The 26,050-nt window shown below is 42.7% G+C and overlaps 1 protein-coding gene across 12 annotated transcripts in view; it reads right to left on the reverse strand.

Moving 5' to 3' along the window:
• Positions 1 to 26,050, reverse strand: part of LOC132402627 (uncharacterized) — a 381,320-nt gene that overhangs the window by 136,519 nt on the left and 218,751 nt on the right. The window contains exon 3 of one of the 12 annotated variants that reach the window (XR_009515002.1): positions 22,215 to 22,360. The exons of the other annotated variants lie outside the window; for them this stretch is intronic. The gene's annotated coding sequence lies outside the window, so the exon portion shown is untranslated. Of the gene's footprint in view, positions 1 to 22,214; positions 22,361 to 26,050 lie in introns of those variants that run through there. 12 annotated transcript variants of the gene reach the window in all.

The raw sequence follows: 26,050 nt of genomic DNA on the forward strand, positions 1-26,050 counted from the left end.
CATTGATGAAGGTAGAGCTGTAGATGTAGTGTATATTGATTACAGCAAGGCATTTGATAAGGTACCCCATGCAAGGCTTATTGAGAAAGTAAGGAGGCATGGGATCCAAGAGGACATTGCATTGTGGATCCAGAATTGGATGGCCTAGAGAAGGCAAAGAGTGGTTGTAGATGGGTCATATTTTGCACGGAGGTCGGTGACCAGTGTTGTGCCTCAGTGATCTGTTCTGGGACCCCTTCTCTTCGTGATTTTTATAAATGACCTTGATGAGGAAGTGGAGGGATAGGTTAGTAAATCTGATGATGACACAAAGGTTGGAGGTGTTGTGGATAGTGTGGAGGGCTATCAGAGGTTACAGCGGGACATCGATAGGATGCAAAACAGCCGAGAAATGGCAGATGGAATTCAACCCAGATAAGTGTGAGGTGGTTCATTTTGGTAGGTCAAATACATTGGGAGAATATCGTATTAATGGTAAGACTCTTGGCAGTGTGGAGGATCAGAGGGATCTTATCGCCCGAGTCCATAGAACACTCAAAAGCTGCCGAGCAGGTTGACTCAGTGGTTAAGAAGGCATACGGTGCATTGGGCTTCATCGATTGTGAGACTGAGTTTAGGAGCCGAGAGGTAATGTTGCAGCTATGTAGGACCCTGGTCAGAGCCCACTTGGAGTACTGTGCTCAGTTCTGGTCACCTCACTACAGGAAGGATGTGGAAACTATAGAAAGGGTTCGGAGGAGGTTTGCAAGAATGTTGCCTGGATTGGGGAGCATGCCTTTTGAGAATAGTTTGAATTAACTTGGCCTTTTCTCCTTGGAGCGGCGGAGGATGAGAGGTGACCCGATAGAGGTGTATAAGATGATGAGAGGCATTAATCGTGTGGATAGTTGGGGGCTTTTCCCCGGGGCTGAAATGACTAACACAAGAGGACACAGTTTTAAGGTGCTTGGAAGTAGGTACAGAGGAGATGTCAGGGGTAAGTTTTTTACACAGAGAGTGGTGAGTGTGTGGAATGGGCTGCCGGCAACAGTGGTGGAGGCAGATACGATAGGGTCTGTTAAGAGACTCCTGGATAGGTACATGGAGCTTAGAAAAATAGAGAGCTATGGGTAACCTTAGGTAATTTCTAAAGTAAGTCCATGTTCGGCACAGCATTGTGGTCTGAAGGACCAGTATTGTTGTATAGGTTTTCTATGTTTCCATGACTTTTTATTCCCTGGAGCACAGGAGAATGAGGGGAGATCTTATAGAGGTATACAAAACTTTGAAGGGTTTGATAGAATGAATGCACTTAGGCTTTTTCCGCCAAATAGAGTCACGCAAAAAAAAAAAAATAAAAAAAAATATATATATATATATATGTATATAGCCCAAGATCCTGAGCAGCATGTCCCACAAACTGATGGGACATTCTCCCAGCAGTGCACAGATGCCTGCAATCCAGCCTGTTATTCCACTGATTAAACACTGGAGGGCAGTACTGATGGGAGAGGCCAGCCCCCAGCTGAGCATGGACGCTATACTGCACAGCGTTTGGCATCTCCTGACCTGGACTGCAGCAGCAGGAAAGCCCTCAGCTTAAGGCCTAGTTCTTGCTACAACCAAGGCTACATAACTCCCACACCACTCGTCTCACCATCAAATAGGGGAAATCGGCCTACGGCATCTTACATTATCAATGTCCAACAGGGTCTTGTGATTGCAAGAGAATTGTCAAAGACAATCACCCACAGTTACACCACATGCCGCCTTTGCACATCAACCCCGATGCCTTTGCGTAGCAGGCAGCTCCTCCGAACCCAGTCTGGCTCCTCCACCATCACACTGGCCAGCTACTCCAATCAATGAGTAGTTCACTGATATGGCAGACCTACAGTACCTGAAATTCTTGGAGTCCAATATAGTCTTGTAATCATAAAACAAAACACATTTACCAAAGAAAAGAACACCTTTGCTTGGCCCCTGAGCAGCCGTTGTGTCTGAACGTGCCACCATCCCCTGAGATTGGGTAAGACCAGAACTAGAGGTCATGGGTTTAGAATAAAAAGTGAACTATTTAAGAGGAACCTGAGGGAGATTTTCTTCACTCAGAGGGTAGTGAGAATGTGAAGTAAGCTGCCAGCAGAGGGGTGGGTTCAATTACAACATTGAAGAAAAGTTTAGATAAGAACTTGGATGGGAGGAGTGTGCAAGTCTGTGGTCTTACTGCAGGTGGGTGAGGCTAGGCAGAAGACAAAGTCAGCACAGGCACAGGCCTAATGACAGGACAACTTACAATGACCAATTAACCGACCAACCGTATGTCTATAGACTGTGGGAGGAAACTGGGGCATCTGGAGGAAACCCCTACCGTCGCTAGGAGAACGTACCAATTCCTTACAGATACTTTTAGAGCTGAACTCCAAACTCCGGAACTCCCCGAACTTATTAGCGTCTCATTAACCACTTTGCCTCAGTGATGCCCACAGAGGCGTTGACATGATGCTGTCCCTATTGTCCATGAGATTCCTTGCTAAACATTATGGAGGACTACAAAATGGCTGGCACCACAATGCCTTCTGCAATTATCCATCACAACGACTACACGTTGCTCCCTGACTCTATGAATACGACCAAACGAAGTATTCAGACAAAAGAGAAAAAGTCAAAACATTCAACAAGTCAGACAGCTTCTGTGAATCAATCTGAATCAGGTTTATTAACACTGACATATGTTATGACAATTGTTTTGTGGCAGCAGTACAGTGCAGAACATAAGACAAATTACTGTATGTTACAATAAGAAATAACATAAATAAATAGTGTGAAAGAGAAACCGTGAGGTGGTGTTCTTGGGTTTATGGACCATTCAAAAATTTGATGGCGGAGGGGAAGAAACTGCTGCTAAAACATTGAGTGTGGGTCTTCAGACTCCAGTGTCTCCTCCCTGATGATAACAGTGAGAAGAGGACATGCCATTAACAGACTCTGCAACAATGCCTGCTTTACTAACGAAGTTAAGGTCAGGTATAGGCCGAATCGAGGTGGTGGGTTCCAGGCCCCAGAGATCGAAGCAACAGAACCCAATGTTTGGACAACAATTTAAGCACTGTGCCGAATTGGAAAGGTTGGTTACAGGCTGAATCGAGGCGGTCCGGGCCCCAGACCTTGCTGAAGTGACCGAACCTGGTGTCTGGATGATTCAAACACAGATTGAAAAGGTCAGAGTGTTGGGGTCCGAGGAGAGGTTCAGCTCACTACTCCATGACACCTGCTCGACTCTGCACCGAACTGAGGATCAATGGATGGACTCAGTTTTGTAGACTTCAGTTCTGAAAGTTATTTGCTTACTTTTATTATTTGAATGATTTGGTTTTCTCTCTCTCCCTGCACACTAGGTGTTTATCAGTCTTTTTGTTCATTGTTTCTTTTGGATTTCTTTGTTTCGTGGCTGCTTGCAAGGAGACAAATCTCAAGGTTATCTAATGTATACATACTTCGGTGATAAATATACTTTGAGCTCTCAACTTTCAACTTGGAAGTTATGAAGTCTGCACATCTACCTCACTGTTCATATTATTCGATCCACACATCCACCAGTTGGAGATCAGAGCAGAGAGACATGGCCAGATAAATCCAAGTATATATCTCCTCAAATAAGACCAAATGTCATGCTACTGGGTCATAGTGCAGGTGTCCTTCTCCTGGCAGTCATGTGACATGTTTCAGTCAGGTGATATGTGACATGTAACATGTTTTATAGTTTGGAATAACCTTTCATCCTTAAAGCAAATAAATTTCACTGAGAGTGAGAGGGAAAGATTGAGAGGAAGGGAGAAAAATAAATAGATTGCTGGAAAGATAGAGAGGTTGATACATGGAGTTGAATAAATAAATGCAGGAATCGGGAAATAATATAATGTTGAGGCAGCAAGGTGGCATAGCAGTTAGCAGAACATTGTCACTGAGCTAGAAACCCAGGTTCAAATCCCAGCAGTCTCTGGAAAGAGATTGTATGTTCTCGCCGTGACCATGTGGGATTCCCCTGGGTGCTCCTACTTCCTTCCACATTCCAAAGATGTATGGGTCAGCAGGTTAATTGGCCACGTGGCTGTAATTGGGAGGTGTGGGCTCACTGGGCTGAAAGGGCCTGTTACTGTGCTGTATCTCTAACTAATCAGAATCACAATCATGCTTATCGCTGACACGTGCTTTGTTGATTATCGGCAGCTGTACAGTGCAACATGTAAATTATACATTACAATAAGAAATATAAGTGCAAAAAGAGCAAAAATAGTGAGGTGATATTCATTAGTTCATGGACCATTTAGAAAGAAGGGAAAGAGAGAGAGAGGCATAGAGAGAGGAAAGGAGAAAGAGAGAAAAAATAAAGAGAGAAATAAATAGAGTCATTCTGTGCATGTGCGAGTGCGCACACATGCGTGTGTGTGTGAGAGGGAGAGAGAGAGAGGGAGGGGGGAGAGAGAAAAAAGAGAGAGAGAGAGCAAGCTAGAGAGAGAGAGAGAGAGAGAGAGAGACAGAGACAGAGAGTGAGATTGAGAAGAAAGACATCATTATTTGCAATTCCAAGACAGGAACAGTACATTCTGCTGAGCAGTGTGGTGATATGGCTTCTATTTATAGAGCTGTGCACTGACAATATTCTTCAGTAACTCTCTGCAGCAAAAGCACACACCAGTGTCCTCGAACCTGGCGCTGCTCCAGCCTCCGCCCACCCACCTCCCTTTGGGACAATGCCTCTTGTTGGGACATCCTCCCACAACGAGGAACCCCTCACTGCCATCCAACGACCAGCCCAGTAAACACCGCAATAATCAAGTGCAAGGGATTTGGTTCCAAGCCGCACAACCTGAACAAATTTGGGTATGCAGTGAAAGCAAGAGCCATGCTCACCTTTTGGGCCATGATTTAAATTGCAGAGGTCGAGATGTTTACCTTTTTCTGTTGAGAAGGAGAGTTAAAGATCATGTTTTTATCCCAGTCCAGATTGAAGGGTAGCCCAGTCAATCACAGGTTAAACCCTCCCCATCACTGATTACATCTACAAGGACTACTTTCTACAAGAAAGCAGCATCCATCTTCAAGGAACCTCATCATTCAGGCCGTAATTTCTGCCTGCTACGACCATTTGGCAGGAGGTCTTAAGTTCCACAGCACCAGATTCCAGAACAAATACTGCCTTACAACCACCAGGCTTCAGAACCAGCCTGGATAACTTCACTCACCTCACCGCTGAACTGACTCCACAATCTATAGACCCACTTTCAAGGACTTGATACTCATGTTGTCGGTATTATTTACTATTTGTACGATTTGTCTTCTTTAACACATTGGTTGTTTGCCAGTCTTTGTTTATGTGTAGTTTTTCATAAATTTTCCTGTAAAAGCTGGCAGGAAAATGAACACAGCGACATGCACTCAGTGGCCCCTTTAGTGGGTGCATCTGGACACCTGCTTTTTCATGCAAGTATCTAATCAGAAAATCATCACAGCTCAATGCATTAAGGCATGCAGGCATGATCAAGGAGTTCAGTTGTTGTTCAGACTAAACATCAGAGTGGGGAAGAAATGTGATACAAGTGACTTTGACCATGCAATGATTGCTGGGGCCAGACGGGGTGGTTTGAGTATCTCAGAAACTGCTGAACCCCTGGGATTTTCACACACAACAGTCTCCAGAGTTTACAGCAAATGGTGTGAAAAACAAAACACTTCTATCTTGTTTTGACCCTTGCACTGTCTGCCTATGCTACACTTTATTGTTACAGAAACAGCAATGAAAAATCCTTCTACGTCTGAGTGTGATGGTATTCCCGAGCCTCCACCCAGGTCCTGCGTGCCTGGCAGTAGTGAAAACTGAGAAGAAGCTTCTGTCACAATGAAAGAAGTCCTCAACACTACAAGAGATGGAGGACCTTCACTGCGGCCGTAAACACCAGAGGCGTAACAGGCAATAAGAAAGATCTTTCTAAGGCATGCACTTTCTCTGTAACTGAAACACTATATTCTCCATTCTGTTATTGTTTTTCAAAGTACTTATGTTTGGAATGATCTGTCTGGATGGCATGCAAAACACTAGCTTTTTACGGTTTCTATGGCAATGGACAATAGTAGAGGATATCCTTTTAGGGAGATTGGAGGAGCGTTTAAGGGAAATGTAAGAAGTAGGCTTTTTCACAGAGTGGTGAGTGCCTGGAACGCCATGCCAGGGGTAATGGTAGAGGCTGATACATTAGGGATATTTAAGAGACTTAGATAGGCATATGGATGAAAGAAATAAAGAAGTGTCATGGCATTTTTCCCTCTAAGCTGTGCAGGTGCGCTGGCTGTACAGTAACTGAAATGCTCCTGTGCACATAGCCTTCGTCAACGCACAGCTGGAATCGGTCAAAACTAGAAGAAGTTTATAAAACCTGCAGGATTTTCTTTGTTGTACTGCATTTCATTATATCCTTCAATTAATAAATAAAATAAAAAGATTGTGATTTTTTTCGATTTTCATTCTAAATATTCATAGTATGCATTTGACAACAAGAACATTTAAAGTGCTGCACAGTCTTCAGGCCATGTAAAAATTTCCTGGTTGGTCCACGCAGCTGTAAAAAACAACTAGAGGGAACGTTGGTAACAGGAAGGGTAAGAATGATCTTCATGTAGATTTATGTCAGTTGCGCATCATCGTGGGCAGAAGGATCCATACTGTACTGTTCTTTAGACAATGTCAAGGACTTGTGGGCATCAGAGAGATAGGGAGAAGCAAGGTTGCATCTTAATTCCTCTTGTTTCTTTCCTTTTCTGTAAGTAAAGGTTTGCTTTATTTGGCACATGTGCATCAAAAAATGGATTTTGGGGTGGTGGGTGGAGGTTGGGGTGGTGGGGTGGAGATGGGAGTGTCGGGGTGGAGATACATCTCTACCAAAGGAGGTGTAAATTGCTCCTTCCCTCCACTTGCCTGCAGGTCACCCTTGGGCAAAGTGTAGCACCTGCTTTGCTCCCCTTGCCCCCACCAGGTCAGATTCACGTGAAGCCAAGGGAGCAGTTGATGCCTATCACAATTCCTGGTTATGCGACCACTGACGCCAGGCAGACAATCTCTGAAGAGTAATGGCTAGGGACACTCGTCTTGTAAAGACACTGCCCAGAAGAAGGCAACTTCTGTAGTAAAACTTGCCAAGAGCAATCATGGTCATGGAAAGACCATGATCATCTACATCATGTGACACAGGACATAATGAACGAACGGACGAACATCAAAACTTCAAAACATACAGCGAAATACTTCGTTCGCAGCAACAACCAACACAGTCTGAGGATGTGCTGGGGCTGCCTGGATGTGTTGCCATGTTTCCAGTGCCGTTGTAGCATCCCTACAACTTACTCTTCTCCGTGGATTGTCACCTTGTCGTGGTGGAGAAGCTTGTGTAGTCCTGAGATCCCGAGAGCGATGCCGTCTGGAGCTATGCTCCTGGTAGGGTCACCCTTGGTGGTAAGGTCGAGGGTGAGGTCCCTGACAAAGAACAATCCAACCAAGACCTCAACGGTGGAACAGGTGGATGAAGTTACTTCGAACTCAACAGATGAAGGCTGAAACAAATCCATCAGCTTCAATCATCGTGGTTTCCATGCCATTGTAATCAGTTGGTTGATTTGTGAAGTATCGTGTGCTTCTTGGAGTGCAACATCTAGTACATGTTAAACAAATACACGAACAGGCGTCCTCGCTCTGTGGAAACGGAATGAAGACCATCATCTTTGACCTCAAGGAAAAGCCATGACAACTTACTAACCCATACATCTTTGTATTGTGGGAAGAAAATGGAGCACCCTGGGGAACCCTACACAGTCATGGGGAGAACCTGCAAACTCCTTACCAACAGTGGTGGGAATTGGACCCCAGTCTTTCAGTCACTGGCATGGTAAAGTATTATGCTAGCAGCTACACTACCATGCTACCTGCATGATAAACAGCAGCAAGACATTAGAAAGAATGTTCTTTTTAATGAGGGTCAGTATTTATCAGGGATACCCTCAGTGTTGAAGCCCCATCTCCTACCTACCTAGGAATGGTCGCTGATATTGTTATTGTTGCATGTACCAAGAAGTTATCCATACGGGTCACCTCATACATAAATTCATCAAGGTTGTACAGAGGAATGTGGAATTTAGAGTTACAACTACAGATAAAACATTGTGCGTATTGTCAAATAAGATGCAGGGGCCATGAAAAGCGATAATGAGAGATTGGATGTTTTTATTGTATAAGGAGGTCTGTTCAAGCACCTTAAAATAGTGGGTTAAAAGCTGTCCTTGAGTCCGGTGGTATGTGTTCTTAAACCTTTGCATCTTCTGCCTTATGGAAAGGGGAAGAGCGTGGTAGAAGAGATAATAACCAGAGTGGAAGGGGTCTTTGATTGCATGGAATTTAGAATGTTATGGAAACACCAATGCCCATGAATGGAAAAGCCTACAAAAGGCAATGGATGCAGATCAAACCATCACAGGAAAAGCCCTCCCCACCATTGAGCACATCTACAAGGAGCACTGCCAAAAGAAAGGAGCATCCATCATCAAAGACGCCCACCATCCATTCTCTCTTCTCACTGTTGCCATCGAGAAGGAGTTACAGGAGCCTTAGGTTCACACCACCAGGTTCAGAAACACTTATCACCCTTCAACCATCAAGATCCTAAACCAGCGTCGATAACCTCACTCACCTCAACACTGAATTGAATCCACAACCTACAGACTCACACTTAAGGACTGTACAACTCATGTTCTCAATATTATTTATAGCTTATTTATTATTATTGTTGTATTTTTTTCTCAGCTCAAGCTGGTAAAACCTGAGGTATGAACATAAACAAGCATACTCATTTCTCAGTTGCAAGGAACATTTGGACTATTCAACTTGTGGCTTTCTGGAGATTTACATAAATGTTGCTGTGTAGCCTTAATTGTTTAATGCTATTGTGTAGTGACTTTGGGATGAAACCAGTTTTAGATATCACTGGGACAATGTAGATCTATTCCTGTTCCTTAGTATTTCAATTTCCTCTTTTAAGTCAGTATATTTCTAGCTTATTTCACTTATTGATTTCTGTATGTTATGTGTGGTTGGAATGGCAATATCTATTAAGTAAGTTGTTCTTGCCGGTTTATCCTGTAATATTATAACTGGACTGTTATTATCAATTCCACTATCTGTAATAATGGATTGGTAGTAATATAATTTGTAGAGCCCTGACTCTAAAACTGGATCAGGCTTGTATTTATAGTAGGGTATGTTGTCTTTTATGAGTTTGTATTTTAAAGTAAGATTTTGGTGAATGACGTTTGCCACTTGATTGTGACTGTGTAAGTCATCAGATTGAGTTACATGGCTGCAGAAATCTAGAATATGTTGGATTGTTTCTCTTTTTTCTTGGCATTTTCTGCATTTATTATCTTGAATTTGTTGGTCTTTCATTGTGTATTTCTAATACTATTTTTTGTGTTGACAGCCTGGTCTAGTAATGCCCCAAGGATCCCTTCTGTTTCTGGAAAGAGGTCTCCAACTCTGAGCCAGACATTTGACATTTCCTTGTTGATATCTAGTCTGCTCAGATCATAGGGTTGTCTTCCATTGAAGGTCATGCTCTTCCATTGGTTAACTTTTTCTTCTATAGTGATAAATTCTTCATTTTTTTGTGTTGTGCTTTCATTTAAGCTTTGTGTTTTGTACTTCTTAACAGAATTGCATATGTTTGCATGGATTACTGAATCCTGTTTTTGTTGATGAAAATATATTCTTAGAAGTTTTATCTGACTGTTATGTAAATGTTTTATGCCTGTTATTTCTCTTCCTCTTTCCATCTAGGTAATGTTCAAGTATACATAGTGCTTTCTAAAATTTGTCATTTCAGTTCTTATTCTTCTTTGTAAATTTTCCTGATCAGTCTTGAACCAAGGTAATATGCCAAAAGTATACATTAATATGGGTATAGCAAGTGTTAATTGCCTTTGTTTTATTTTTACTACTGAGCTCTGTTTGGCAGATTTTCTTAAGCCTTGAAGAAAAATCTGTTGAAAGCTTTCCCTTTATTGTACTGTATTCTATTTTCTTTGCTTGTTGAAATCCCAGGTACTTTTATATTTCATATTCATCCATCTGTTGTATTGTATTCTGCTGCTCTGTTTTATATTCTGCTAGTTCTATTGCACCTTTCTTAATGTTTAATGTTCTGCACTTATCTAGTTAAAAGTTTGTCTTTATAACTTCAGAAAATAGCTCCACTATTTTAATTAACTGTTTTAGTTTTACTGATGAAGGAGCATATAATTTTAAATTGTCCATGTATAGAAGTGTATATCAAAATATAATTTATTTTGTTGTCTCTGATTTGATACCCTATTTTCATCCAATTCAGAAATTTAGAGTGGATTTAGTACTGGACAAAACCATGTGGTCTTAGAGAATTGCCCTTGAAAATGTCTCGGTTTATATTGATAATTGTGGTTGTTCTTTATTGGTTGTTACTAGATTGGGTGATTATAGTATGTTAATGCTTCAGCAGATGTCATTGGAATTTCAGAAGAATTGGGTGTAGTTTATATGTTTGTATATATTAGGACCTTCTATTAGCCATGAGTGTGGGACAGAATCAAATGCTCTTTGGTAGTCAATATTACAATATGAAAGACTTCTACAGTATGTTATTGTGTGTAATTCTTCAAATGTTTCAAGTTTTCCTAAATATTGTTGCAATATAACATTGTTTAAAGTATTAACAATTTTTCCAAATTCTGATGAGTTTTTTTTCTGGTACATAAGTTTCTTTTGTTGGGTCAGTGCCCATGCATTCTGTTAGTGTGGAGTTAAATGATAGAATAATCTTGTCTGTAAGCTTAGCTTTCTCATCAGCATTCTGCAGAGGCTCTACATCTGTGTCATTGCTATTACTGTCAGGTTGTGGTGCAGTTGTTGAAGAAATTCTACTTTCATCAGCACTATGGTTGGTGGTATCTTTATTATTTTCCTGGAGCATTTACTTAAGTTGATTTCTTTTAGCTCTTGTGCTACTTCATCTTTTATTTGGCTTAATATATCTACAAGCTGGGTGGTGGTGTAGTCTGCACCAGACTTCGAAACAAGTCGTCCCAGGCTTGAATCCAGATGGCTCCTTGGACACTTTCCATCTGTGCTGGATTGAGTGTTGAGCAAGCAACTCAGCCTCAAAAAAAAATCTGAAAAATGCTAAAGAATTAGCAAGGTTGTTGCCTGATGCACCACAAGGCATGGAAAGGAGGAAAAAATGTCTATAGGGATTAAGTTATTTCTTATTATGATTCTATGATGATCTGCAATTCTTTGTGCATTTACATGCTTGAAGGGATTTTGTGTTATAAACCTCAAGGGTAATAATCTCCTGTGTCATGCAATAGTGAGGATAGGAACAGAATGAAATGGCAGATAAGTGTTTGGCTCAAGAATTGGAGCAGGGATTCAGATTTCTGGATAATTGGGACCTCTTCTGGGACAGGAGGGAACTGTACAAAATGCATGGGTTGCACTTGAATACAAGTGGGACCAATATTCTTGCAGGCATGTTTACTGGAGTTGTTGGGAAAGGTTTAAACTAATATGGCAGGGGGATGGGAACCAGTATGATAGAGCTGAGGATGAGCCAGCAGGCTTACAAGTTGATGATGGATGTAACATGAATGTAAGGAAGGACAAGCCAATGATTAGGTACAAGTGCAGACACAGCAAAGAATTAAAATGTACCATAAAGCGTGAAGAATGCAGGACTAAAGCTGCTGTATTTCAGTGCATATTACATTCAAAATAAGGTGGATGAACTTGTGGCGCAATTAGAGATTGGCCGGTATGACGTTATGGGCATCACTGAGTCGTGAAAGAAGGCCATAGTTGGAGCTTAACATCAAAGGATATACTTTGTATTGGAAGGACAGGCAGAAAGGCACAGGCAGTGGTGTGGTTCCCTGCTTAAATAGACAATAGACAATAGGTGCAGAAGTAGACCATTCGGCCCTTCGAGTCTGCACCGCCATTTTGAGATCATGGCTGATCAACTACCATCAATACCCAGTTCCTGCCTTGTCCTCATATCCCTTGATTCCCCTCTCCATAAGATACCTATCTAGCTCATTCTTGAAAGCATCCAGAATTGGCCTCCACTGCCTTCCGAGGCAGTGCATTCCAGACCCCCACAACTCTCTGGGAGAAGAAGTTTTTCCTTAACTCTGTCCTAAATGACCTACCCCTGATTCTCAAACCATGCCCTCTGGTACTGGACTCTCCCAGCATCTGGAACATATTTCCTGCCTCTATCTTGTCCAATCCCTTAATAACCTTATATGTTTCAATCAGATCCCCTCTCAATCTCCTTAATTCCAGCGTGTACAAGCCCAGTCTCTCTAACCTCTCTGCGTAAGACAGTCCAGACATCCCAGGAATTAACCTCATGAATCTACGCTGCACTTCCCCTACAGCCAGGATGTCCTTCCTTAACCCTGGAGACCAAAACTGTACACAAAACTCCAGGTGTGGTCTCACCAGGGCTCTGTACAACTGCAAGAGGATTTCCTTGCTCTTGTACTCAATTCCCTTTGTAATAAAGGCCAACATTCCATTAGCCTTCTTCACTGCCTGTTGCACTTGCTCATTCACCTTCAGTGACTGATGAACAAGGACTCCTAGATCTCTTTGTATTTCTCCCTTACCTAACTCTACACCAATCAGATAATAACCTGCCTTCCTGTTCTTACTCCCAAAGTGGATAACCTCACACTTATTCACATTAAACATCATCTGCCAAGTATCTGCCCACTCACCCAGCCTATGGTAGGGCTTTAAGGAATGCAGTAGAACAGAGTGATCGAGGAATAATGGTGCATAGTTCCCTGAAGGTAGAATCTCATGTGGATAGGGTGGTGAAGAAAGCTTTTGGTATGCTGGTCTTTATAAATCAGAGCATTGAGTATAGGAGTTGGGATGTAATGTTAAAATTGTACAAGGCATTGGTGGGGCCAAATTTGGAGTATTGTGTACAGTTCTCATCACTGAATTATAGGAAAGATGTTAACAAAATAGAGAGACTACAGAGGAAATTTCCTGGAATGTTACCTGGGTTTCAGCACCTAAGTTACAGAGAAAGGTTGACCAAGTTAGGTCTTTATTCTTTGGAGCGTAGAAGGTTCAGGGGGGACTTGATAGAGGTATTTAAAATTATGAGAGGGATAGATAGAGTTGATGTGGATAGGCTTTTTCCATTGAGAGTAGGGGAGATTCAAACAAGAGTACATGAGTTGAGAGTTAGGGGGCAAAAGTTTAGGGGTAACACGAGGGGGAACTTGTTTACTCAGAGAGTGGTAGCTGTGTGGAACGAGCTTCCAGTAGAAGTGGTAGAGGCAGGTTCATTTTTGTCATTAAAAAAAATTGGATAGGTATATGGACAGGAAAGTAATGGAGGGTTATGGGCTGAGTGCGGGTCAGTGGAACTAGGTGAGAGTAAGCGTTCGGCACGGACTAGAAGGGCCAAGATGGCCTGTTTTCGTGCTGTAATTGTTAAATGGTTATATGGTTCTGTTGGTAAGAGATGGAATTACATCTTTAGAAAGAGGTGACTGAGGTTCAGGGAATGTTGAATCTTTGTGGATGGAGTTAAGAAACTGCAAGGGTAAAATGAACGATAATGGGAATCATATAGAGGGCTCTGAATAGTAGCCAATATGTGAAATTGAGATTGCAAAGGGAGCTGAAAAAGGCATGAAGTAAGAATAATGACACAATTATAATGGGAAACTTCAATATGTAAGGGTTGGTGTTGGATTGCTAGAGAGGGAATTTGTTGAATGCCAATGAGATGGCTTTTTAGAGCAGCTTGTGCTTGAGCCTACCCAGGGAAAAGCTATCTTAGATTGGGTGCTGTGTAATTACCCAGATCTTATTCGGAAGCTTAATGTAAAGGAACCCTTAGGAGGCAGTGATCATTATATCATTGAATTCATAGTGCAATTTGAGAGGGAGAAGCATAACTCACGTGTATCAGTATTGCAATGGAATAAAGGGAATTGCAGAGGCATGAGAGAGGAGCTTGTCCAGGTGGACTGGAGGAGGATAGTGGTGGGAATGATAGTAGAGCAGATTTGGCTGAAGTTTCTGCGAATAGTTCACAAGGCGCAGGGTATATATATCCCACAGGAGATTAAGTTCTCAAATGGCAGGGCAAGTCAACTGTGGCTGACAAGGGAAGTTAAGGACTGCACAAAAGCCAAAGAAAAAGTATATAAGCTGGAAAGTGTGAGTGGGAAGTTGGATGATTGGGAAGTTTTTAAAATCCAATAAAATGCAACTGAAAAAGCTATAAGGGAAAAGATGAAAAGTAAGGGTAAACTAGCCAAAAAAGCAAGATACTAAAAGTTTTTTCAGTTATACAAAGAGTAAAAGGGAGGTGAGAGTTGATATTGGACCACTGGAAAATGATGCTGGTGAGGTAGTAATGGGGGACAAACAATGGCAGATGAACTTGATGGGTACTTTGCATCTGTCTTCACTGTGAATGATACTATCAATGTGCCAGAGGTCCATGAGTGTCAGGGAGCAGGAGTGAGAGACATCGCTATTACAAAGGAAAAAATGCAAGGCAAACACAAAGGTCTTAAGGTGAATAAGTCACCTGGACCAGATGGGCTACATCCCAGAGTCCTGAGAGAGGTTGCTGAAGAGATAACAGATGCACTGGTCATGATCCTTCAAGAAACACTTGATTCTGGCATGGTCCTGGAGGACTGGGAAATTGCAAATGTCACTCCTCTTTTTAAGAAGGGAGGAATGCAAAGCAAAGGAAACTATAGGCCAGTTAGCCTAACCTCGGTGTTTGGGAAAGTGTTGGAGTCTATTATTAAGGATGAGGTTTCGGAGTACTTCGAGACAAATGACAAAATAAGTCAAAGTTAGCATGGTTTCCATGAAAGGAAATATTGCCTGACACATCTGTTAGAGTTCTTCAAGAAGTGATAGATAGGAGCTATAGGCAGGTAAGTCACACTGGGGCCTCGGGGGACAGATAAGTGGGTAACAGTCAAGAGAAGGAAGGGAAGATGTCAGATGCTAGAGAGTACACCTGTGGCAGTCCCCCTTAACAATAAGTTCTCCTGTTTGAGTTCTGTTGGGGGGGGGGTGCAGTCCACCTGGGGGAAGCAACAGTGGCCTCACCTCTGGTGCAGAGTCTGGCCCTGTGGCTCAGAAGGGCAAGGAAAGAAGAGGATGGCAGCACTGATAGGGGACTCTGTAGTCAGGGGGTCAGACAGGCGATTCTGTGGATGTAGAAAAGAAACACAGATGATAGTTTGCCTCCCAGGTGCCAGGGTCCGGGATGTTTCTGATCGCATCCGCAATATCCTGAAGTGGGAAGGAGAACAGCCAGAGGTCGTGATACATATTGGTACCAAAGACTTAGGCGGGAAAAGGGAGGAGGTCCTGAAAGCAGACTACAGGGAGTTAGGGAGGAAGCTGAGAAGCAGGTCCACAAAGGTAGTCATCTCGGGATTACTGCCTGTGCCACGACAGTGAGTATAGGAATAGAGTGAGGTGGAGGATAAATGCGTGGTTGAGGGATTGGAGCAGGGGGCAGGGATTCAGATCTCTGGATCATTGGGACCTCTTTTGGGGCAGGTGTGACCTGCACATAAAGGACTGATTGCACTCGAATCCCAGAGGGACCGATATCCTAGTGGGGAGGTTTGCTAAGACTATCGGGGAGAGTTCAAACTAGAATTGCTGGGGGTGAGAACTGAACTGAAGAGACGGAACAAGAGGCAGCTGGCTCTCAAATAGAGAAAGTTTGGAGACAGTGCGAGAGGGAGGATAGGCAGGTGATAGAGAAGGGACGCACTCAGATCTATGGTTTGAGATGTGTCTATTTTAATGCAAGGAGTATTATGAACAAAGCGGATGAGCTTAGAGTGTGGATCAGTACTTGGAGCTATGATGTTGTGGCCATTACAGAGACTTGGATGGCTCAGGAGTAGGAATAGTTACTTGAAGTGCCAGGCTTTAGATGTTTCAGAAAGGACAGGGAGGGAGGCAAAAGAGGTGGGGGCCTGGCACTGTTGATCAGAGATAGTGTCACGGCTGCAGAAAAGGAGCAAGTCATGGAGGGATTGTCTATGGTGTCTCTGTGGGTGGAAGTTAGGAACAGGAAGGGGTCAATAATTTTACTGGGTGTTTTTTATTGACCACCCAATAGTAACAGGGACATCGAGGAACAGATAGGGAGACCAATTTTAGAAAGGTGTAATAATAACAGGGTTATCATGGTGGGCGATTTTAATTTCCCAAAAAATCAATTGGCATCTCCCGACAGCAAGGGGTTTAGATGGGGTGGAGTTTCTTAGGTGTGTTCAAGAAGGTTTCTTGACACAATATGCAGATAAACCTACAAGAGGAGAGGCTGTACTTGATCTGGTATTGGGAAATGAACCTGGTCAGGTGTCAGATCTCTCAGTGGGAGAGCGTTTTGGAGATAGTGATCACAATTCAATTTCCTTTACCAGAGCATTGGAGAGGGATAGGAACAGATAAGTTAGGAAAGCGTTTAATTGGAGTAAGGGAAAATATGAAGCTATCAGGCAGGAACTTGGAAGCATAAATTGTGAGCAGATGTTCTCAGGGAAATGTGGCCAATGTTCAGGGGATATTTGCGTGGAATTCTGCATAGGTACGTTCAAATGAGATAGGGAAAGGATGATAGGGTATAGGAACTGTGTGTACAAAGACTGTTGAAAATCTAGTCAAGAAGAAAAGAAAGACTTACGAAAGGATCAAAAAGCCAGGAAATGACAGAGATCTAGAAGATTATAAGGCTAGCAGGAAGGAGCTTAAGAATGAACTTAGGAGACCCAGAAGGGTCGATGAGAAGGCCTTGACAGACAGGATTAAGGAAAGCCCCAAGGCATTCTACAAGTATGTGAAGAGCAAGGGGATAAGATGTGAGAGAATAGGACCAATCAAATATGACAGTGGAAAAGTGTATATGGAACAGGAGGAGATAACAGAGATACTTAATGAATACTTTGCTTCAGTATTCACTATGGAAAAGATCTTGATGATTATAGGGATGACTTAAAGTGGACTGAAAAGCTTGAACATGTAGATATTAAGAAAAAGGATGTGCTGTAGGTTTTGGAAAGCATCAAGTTGGATATGTCACTGGGACCAGACGAGATGTACCCTTGGCTACTCTAGGAGGGAGGGAGGAGATTGCTGAGCCTCTGGCAGTGATCTTTGCACCATCAATAGGGATGTGATAGGTTCCGGATACGGAGATTGGAGGGTTGAGGATGTTGTTCCAGTATTCAAGAAAGGGAGTAGAGATAGCCCAGGAAATTATAGACCAGTGAGTCTTACTTCAGTGGTTGGTAAGTTGATGGAGAAGATCCTGAGAGGTAGGACTTGTGAACTTTTGGAGAGGCATAATATGATTAGGAATAGCCAGCATGGCTTTGTCAAAGGAAGATTGTGCCTTACGAGCCTGATTGAATTTTTGAGGATGCGACTAAAGACATTGATGAAGGTAGAGCAGTAGGTGTAGTGTATATGGATTTCAGCAAGGCATTTGATAAGGTACCCCATGCAAGGCTTATTGAGAAAGTAAGGAGGCATGGGATCTAAGGGAACATTGCTTTGTGAATCCAGAACTGGCTTGCCCACAGAAGGCAAAGAGTGGTTGTAGACGGGTCATATTCTGCATGGAGGTCAGTGACCAGCGGTGCGCCTCAGGGATCCGTTCTGGGACTCCTACTCGTTGTGATTTTTATAAAAGACCTGTATGAAGAAGTGGAGGGATGGGTTAGTAAATTTGCTGATGACACAAAGGTCGGAGGTGTTGTGGATATTGTGGAGGGCTGTCAGAGGTTACAGCAGGACATTGATAGGATGCAAAACTGGGCTAAGAAGTGGCAGATGGAGTTCAACCCAGGGAAGTGTGAACTGGTTCATTTTGGTAGGTCAAGTATGATAGCAGAATATATCATTAATGGTAAGACTCTTGGCAGTGCAGAGAATCAGAGGGATCTTGGGACACTCAAATCTGCTGTTCAGGTTGACTCTGTGGTTAAGAAGGCATATGGTGCATTGGCCTTCATCAATCATGGGATTGAGTTTAGGAGCAGATAATGTTGCAGCTATATAGGACCCTGGTCGGACCCCACTTGTACTGTGCTCAGTTCTGGTCGCCTCACTACAGGAAGAATGTGGAAACTGTAGAAAGGGTGTAGAGGAGATTTACAAGGATGTTGCCTGGATGGGGATATGCCTTATGAGAATAGGTTGAGTGAACTTGGCCTTTTTTTCTTGGAGCGACGGAGGATGATAGGTGATCTGATACAGGTGTATAAGATGAAGAGAGTCATTGATTGTGTAGATAGTGAGAGGATTTTTCCCAGGGCTAGGACAAGAGGGCATGGTTTTAAGGTGCTTGGAAGTAGGTACAGAGGAGAGGTCAGGGGTAAGATTTTTACGCAGAGTGTACTGAGCGCATGGAATGGGCTGCCGGCGATGGTGGTGGAGGTGGATACAATAGGGGCTTTTAAGAGACTCCTGACTAGGTACATGGAGCTCAGAAAAAAATGTGTAACCCTAGGTAATTTCTAAGGTAAGGACATGTTCTGCACAGCTTTGTGGGCTGAAGGGCCTGTATTGTGCTGTAGGTTTTCTATGTTCTATGTTCTAAGTAACAAGCAGGGTGGACAAAAGAGAGGGAGTGGATGTCATTTACTTGGATTTTCAGAAGATGTTTGATTAGGGGCCACACATGAGGCTGCTCAACAAGATAAAATCCTATGGCATTACAGAAAAAAAATACTGGCATGGATAGTGGAATGGCTGACTGACAGGAGGATCGAGAGATTAACAGATGAGGAGTTGTTTGGCAGCTTTGGGCCTGCACTCACTGGAATTCAGAAGAATGCGGGGGAGGGGGGATCTCATTGAAACCTACCAAATGTTGAAAGACTAGATAGGGTGAATGTGGAGATGATATTTCCTCTGGTGGGAGTATTCAGAACTAGAGGGCACAGCCTCAAATTTGAGGGGTGATCTTTTTAGAACAGAGGTAAGGAGGAATTCTTTTAGCCAGAGAGTAGTGAATCTGTGGAATGCTCTGCCACAGACTACAGTGGAGTCCACATTCCTGGGTATGTTTAAGGCAGAAGTTGATAGTTTCCTGATCGGTCAGGAAATCAAAGGACATTGCGAGAAGGCAGGTGTACGGGGTTGAGTGGGCTCCAGGATCAGCCATGATGGAATGGTGGAGCAGACCCGATGGGCTGAATGGCCTTATCCTGCTCCTATATCTTGTTGTCTTATGGTCTAATCTGTTGCTGAAGTTTGTCTCTGTATACTGTCATATCCATCTCAAGTTCCATTACTCAATCATATTCTCGCATTATAAATGTGCTTACTTCTGATGATCATGTAATGTGTCCCTTTCTTCCCTTAACTTCTTGAGTGGCCTCAGTTATAATTGCACTGCTCCGCTGAGAAACATCTGCAGCCAGTGGGTGTTGATGGGCTTATTTGAACGCTGGCTCTATCTTTTTCAGGCTTCCTGGTGCCTGCCCACCTATTCAGCAGTGTACCTTTATTATTATTTTTCTCCGTTCAAGCTGGCAAATCCTAAGCTACGGGCATAGCCAAACATGCCCATTTCTCAATTGCTGGGAACTTTTGGACTCTTCCAGTGGTGTTTAGTATTGTGACTTTCTGAAGTTTTACATAGATCTTGCTGTGTTGTACTAATTGCTTATTACGATTGTGTAGTGCCTTTGGGATACCAGCTGTAGATATTACTATTGGGACAATGTATACCCTGTTCATGTTCCGTAGTCTTTCAATTTCCTCTTTTAATTCAGCATATTTCCGGTGTTTCTCACTTAGTGATTTCTGTACGTTATGTGTGTTTGGAATGGCTATTAAATAAGTTGTTCTTGCTTGTTTATCCTGTATTATTATTACTTCATCTGCACAGTTTACCTTCCTTTGCTGATTGTTTGTTTGTCTTTGTGTGTAGTTTTAAATTGATTCCATTGCACTTTTTAAAATCTTTTGTGGATACCGTAAGAAAATGAACTTCAGGGTTGTATTTGGTGACATATACAGTACTGTGCAAAAGTCTAAGGCACAAATATATAGGGTGCCTGAGATTTTTGTATAGGACTGTAGTAGCAATTTTATGTATTGCATTGTACTGCTGTTGCTGTAAAAAAAAACTAATTTCATAATAACATGCGAGTGATTATAAACCTGATTCTGATATGGGTCTCTACTGTGGACTCCGGTTGAATAAAGGGGAAGGGAGAGGGGAGGAAGTGGGAATCACTAGAGAGACATTTAGTAATGTTCAATAAACCGATTGTTTAGAATCAAATGACCTTGCCTGGTGACTCGGGGCTGAGTGAGTTTGCACCCACGCCACAACCCCCACCCCTGGCACTCCTTCTCTGCCACCTGCGCCACACCCCTCTTGCCATTCCCAACATCCTTTGCTCCCACCAGATTTACAAACTTACTCCCCACTCCACATTTACAAATACGATACTGTGCAACAGTCTTAGGCACCCTAGCTATATAAATGGGCCTAATACTTACTTTGATAATAAGTTTACTTAGCACTTTGAACTTTGAGAACAAAGAACATTACAGCACTGTAAAAGACCTTCAGTGTACAATGTTGTGCCGATGGTTTAACTTACTCTCAGATCAATCTAATCCTTCCCTCCCACGAGACCCTCTATTTTTTGTCTGCTTTCCCAAGACAGTGGGAGGTGAGGACAGAATCCATGGACTGTGGTTTTTGTGAAAAAATTGGGTTGTGTTCACAAATTTCTGCAACATTAGAATCTGAATCAGGTTCATTATCACTGACGTAGAGAAATCTGTTCTTTTGTGGCAGCAGAACCGTGCAGTACATAAAAATTACTGTAAGTTACAGTAGGAAATCTAAATTTAAAAAAACATAGTGCAACATAGGGAACAAGAATACATTCCTCAACCCTCAGTTTCTGTGACTGATGACTCGTTCGCCTGCAACTTGTTTGTATGTTCTTTTAGTTCATAAGGATTGTAACTGAATTTGGAAATCCTTTGAAGTTCATAAATCTTTTGCAATTTTGAATCTTTTATAAACTGGAAATCCTCTGTGTTAAGATGTATCTAAATTTAAACATGCAGCATTAAAAATAAAGTGAACAGTGTTTAAACTAATGCGTTAGCAGGAAGTACCGCCTCCTCAGGTGGGGGGGGGCACATCACTCAGATAATGGATATTGGCAAAGAATATACAAGGAAGTAAGGTAGTCTTTAAAGAGCAGATTAACCTCCTTAAAGCAAGGATACCCATAGATACCTATATTGATTAGAGCTCAGTGACTCATAGGGTCATAGAAAAATACAGCACAGAAACAGTCCTTTTTGGTCCATTTAGTCTTTACTGACTCATTTAAACTGCCTACTCCCATTGACTTGCTCTGGCACATTGCCCACCATACCCCTACCATCCAGGTACCTATCCAAACTTCTCTTAAGTGTTGAAATGGAGCTCACGTGCACCACTCGCACTGGTAGCTCATTCCACACCCTCATGACCCTCTGTTGAGTTTAGGGCTTTGCAGATGCTGATTCCAGTACCAACATACTCCCACCCCTTACTCTCTGAAGAAACTTTTGATGCACTGTAGCTCATTTAAATTGAGTGTGTTTTAACCAGGAAGCTACTAGGAGCTTGGTAAAAGGATTACACAACCATCTCAGTGAAGGAAAATGGAATACTTGCTGTAACTGGGCTAAAACACAATGGTGGGGCAGAATGGTGATCCTATCAGTAAGCACACTACACCTGACCCAGGAATGCTTCTTTGCAAAGTTCGTGTCATAGTGTTCCACTGCTCATCAAAGGCTGCAGTGATAAGCAATAGAACTGACTTAGAACATATACAAGCTGTTCCCGCTGGATATCTCTGACAAGCAATATTTCAGTACAAACCATTGACGACACGTACTGTACTCAGAGACTAAAATTATTCCCTTTGAAACATTAAAGGGTCAGACCTTATCCAAAGCATTTTGGCAAGCCAATCATAAGAAGCTTTAATTCTAAAGTTCAAAGTAAATTTATTATCAAAGTACATACAGTATATCTAATAAAGTGGCCATTGAGTGCATGTTCATGGTCTTCTGTTGCTGTAGCCCATCCACTTCAAGGTTCAACATGTTGGTTATTCAGAGATGCTCTTCTGTACATCATAGTTGTAATGCGTGGCTATTTGAATTATCGTCGCATTTCCATCAGCTTGATCCAGTCTAGCATTTCAATATGCAAGGGGATTGAAAAAATCATGTTGGTGTCAGACTGCAAGACAGGGAACTTGTTAAATGCCTACAAGATGACTTTTTAGAGCAGCTTGTGCTTGAACCTACTCAGGGATAGGCTATTTTAGATTAGGTGTTCTGTAATAGCCCAGATCTTATATATATATATATTTTTTTTTTATATAGGCAGTAAGTGCAGGAGTAGGCCATTCGGCCCTTCTAGCCAGCACCACCATTCACTGTGAACATGGCTGATCATCCACAATCAGTACCCCATTCCTGCCTTCTCCCCATATCCCTTGACTCCGCTATCTTTAAGAGCTCTATCTAACTCTTTCTTGAAAGCATCCAGAGAATTGGCCTCCACTGCCTTCTGAGGCAGAGCATTCCATAGATCCACAACTCTCTGGGTGAAAAAGTTTTTCTTCAGCTCTGTTCTAAATGGCCTACCCTTTATTCTTAAATTGTGGCCTCTGGTTCTGGACTCCCCCAACATTGGGAACATGTTTCCTGCCTCTAGCATGTCCAATTCCTTAATAATCTTATATGTTTCAATCAGCTCCCCTCTCATCCTTCTAAATTCCAGTGTATACAAGCCCATAATCTTATGAGGGAGATTAATGTAAAGGAACCCTTAGGAGGCAGTGATTATAATATGATTGAATTCACACTGCAATTTGAGAGTGAGAAGCATCAGTCACATGTATCAGTATTGCAATAGTTTAAAGGGAATTACAGCGTCATGAGAGAGGAGCTTGCCCAGGTGGATTGGCACTGCTGAGGAGGCAATATGATCGCAGCAGGACTTAGACAAAGTGGAAGAATGGGCAAAAAAGGTGTCAGATGGAATGCAGTGTTGGGAAATGTATGATAATGCATTTTGGTAAAAATGACAATAGTGCGGACTATTGTCTAAATGGGCAGAAGTTTCAAACATTAGAGTTCCAGAGGGAGTCCTCGTGCAATTCTCCCAGTAGGTTAATTTGCAGATTGAGTCTGTGGTAAAGAAGGTACATGCAATGATGGCAGTTATTTCAAGGGGACTAGAATATAAAAGCAAGGAGATAATGCTGAGCCTTAGTTAGACACTAGTAAGGCCACACTTGAAGTATTGTCAACAGTTTTGGGACCCACATCTCCAAAAGGATGTGTTGCCATTGGAGAGAGTCCAGAGGAGGTTCTCAAGGATGATTCCAGGAACGAAAGGGACAGCTTTTGACAGGGACAGCATTTGACAGCTTTGGGCCTGTACTCACTGAAATTTAGAAGAATGTGGGACATCTCATTAAACCCTACCAAATGTTGAAAGGACTGGATAGGGTAGATGTTGAGAGGATGTTTCCTATGGTGGGGGTATCCAGAACTTGAGGACACAGCCTCAAAATCTTTTAGATCAGAAGTAAAGAGGAATTTTTTTAGCCAGAGAGTGGTGAATCTGTGGAATGCTCTGTCACAGAGAGCTGGGGAGGTCAACCCCGTGGGTATATTTAAAGTGCAAGTTGATATTTTCCTGATCGGTCAGGCATCAAAGCTTATGCCAAGAAAGCAGGTTATGGAATTAAGTGGGATCTGGAATCAGCCATAATGGAATGATGAAGCAGACTTAATGGGCTGAATGGCCTTATTCTGCTCCTATGTCTTTTGGTCTTATGGTCCTTCTCAACTGAACTCTCTCATTAACAAAGCACTTTTGACCACAGAACTGCTACTTGGTGGATGTTTCTTGTTTCTCACACCATTCTCTGTAAACTCTACTGACTGTTGTGTGTGAAAATACCACAAGATCAGCAGTTTCTGAGACACTCAAACCAGCCTGTCTGGCACCAACAATCATTCCACAGTCAAAGTCACTTAGATCAAATTTCTTCCCCTTTCTGATGTTTGGTCTGAACAACTGAACCTCTTGACCATGTCTGCATGCTTTTATGCACTGAGTTGTTGCCACATGATTGGCTGATTAGATACTTGCTTTAGTGAACAGCTGTACATGTGTATCAAATAAAACTGACACTGGGAGTATGCTATCGTATAGTCCCCTGTGTTTCATTAAAAATGAGTCTATGGTTGTAGAATTCACTCAGAATAGTGGAGCTTGAATTTATCCATGTCAATTCATAAGACTGATGGTTTTAGGGTGATACCTGTTTCTGAACATGGTAGTGTGGAACCCAGGGCTCCTGTACCTCCTGCTCGAAGGATGTAGCAGAAAGAATGGAAAAGCAAAACATAGTTATAAACCTGGTCGACCACGCCGGGAGTATTACATGCATTCTGGTTGCCCCATTACTGGAAGGATGTGGAGACCTCAGCGAGGGTGCGGAAGGGGTTCACGAGGATGATGCCTGTATAAGAAAGCATGTGCTATAAGAAGGACAAACTCAGGGTTGCTTTCTCTGGAGCAGAGGAGGCTGAGGAAAGACCTGATAGAGGTCTATAAGATTATTGGAGGCAGGTATCTTTTTCCCAAGGTTGAAATACCCATAACAGAGAGCAGGCATTTAAGGTGTGAGGGGGAATGTTCAAAGGAGACATGTGTTTCTTTACACAGAAAGTGCTGGGTGCCTGAAATGCACTGCTGGGGATGCTGGTGGAGACAAACATGACAGAGGTATTTAAGAAATTCTTTGAAAGGTACATGAATGTGCAGAGAATGGAGGGAAGTTAGAGAAATCGATGTTGATGCCATCAGGTTGGAGACTAACAAGATAAAAACAGAAATGCTATTCCTCTAATATCTTTCTACCCTCAAATTCGCAATAGAGGAGGCCATGGACAAAGATGTGTCAGTGTGGGACTGGGAAGTGGAAATGCCACGGATAGCCACTGGGAGATTCTGCTTTTTGCAGGCTGGAGCAAAGGTGCTTGATGAAGTGATCCCCCAGTGTTGGTCCCTGATAACTACATCTGCATGTATTGCACGATCTGCAGCTCCTTAGAGATTGTACTAAGGAACTGGAGGTGCAGTTGGATGGATTCGGCTCATAGGGAGATTGAGGAGGTGATAGATAGGAGTGACAGGGAAGAAGTCATCCAATCTCCTCCCAACGGAGGGGTATGGAGAGCTATGGTCCAGGGCCAGGACGATGGGACTAGGCAGAATAATACTTCAGCATGGACTAGATAAGTCAGAGAGCCTGACTCGATCACTCTATGATGGAGGATGGGAAGCTGTTTCTGAATGACTGAATGAGGGTCTTCAATTCGCCCAGAGAGTATTAATAATGACCTTGGCCTTGCTTAGGTAGAGTGGATGTAGAGAGGATGTCTCCATTAGTGGGGGAGTCTAGGATCAGAGGGCACAGCCTCTGTCCTTTTAGAACAGAGGTAAGGAGGAACTAATTTTGCAAAAGGGTGTGGAATTCTCTGCTACCTTTGGCTGTTGAGGCCAATTCATTGGGGAGAGTTAAACCAGTAAGGGTGTCAAAGATTATGGGAAGAAGGCAGGAGAATGGGGTCAAGAGGGGTAATAAATCAGCCATGATTGAATGGCAGAGCAAACACAATAGGGCAAGTGGCCTAATTTTTCACCTATGTCTTACAGTTGTATGGCCCTAATATTTTGGAGTCTATGCCCATTTTTCTTCAGAGAGCTTGAAAGGTCAACGGCTCCCATCAGAACCTTATAACAGGCAACCCTACCCGAACACAAACCCCGCAACACCGTCCTCGCCGCCCCCGGCC

Source organism: Hypanus sabinus, chromosome 12 (genome assembly GCF_030144855.1).
Source record: "Hypanus sabinus isolate sHypSab1 chromosome 12, sHypSab1.hap1, whole genome shotgun sequence".
Classification (NCBI taxonomy): domain Eukaryota; kingdom Metazoa; phylum Chordata; class Chondrichthyes; order Myliobatiformes; family Dasyatidae; genus Hypanus; species Hypanus sabinus.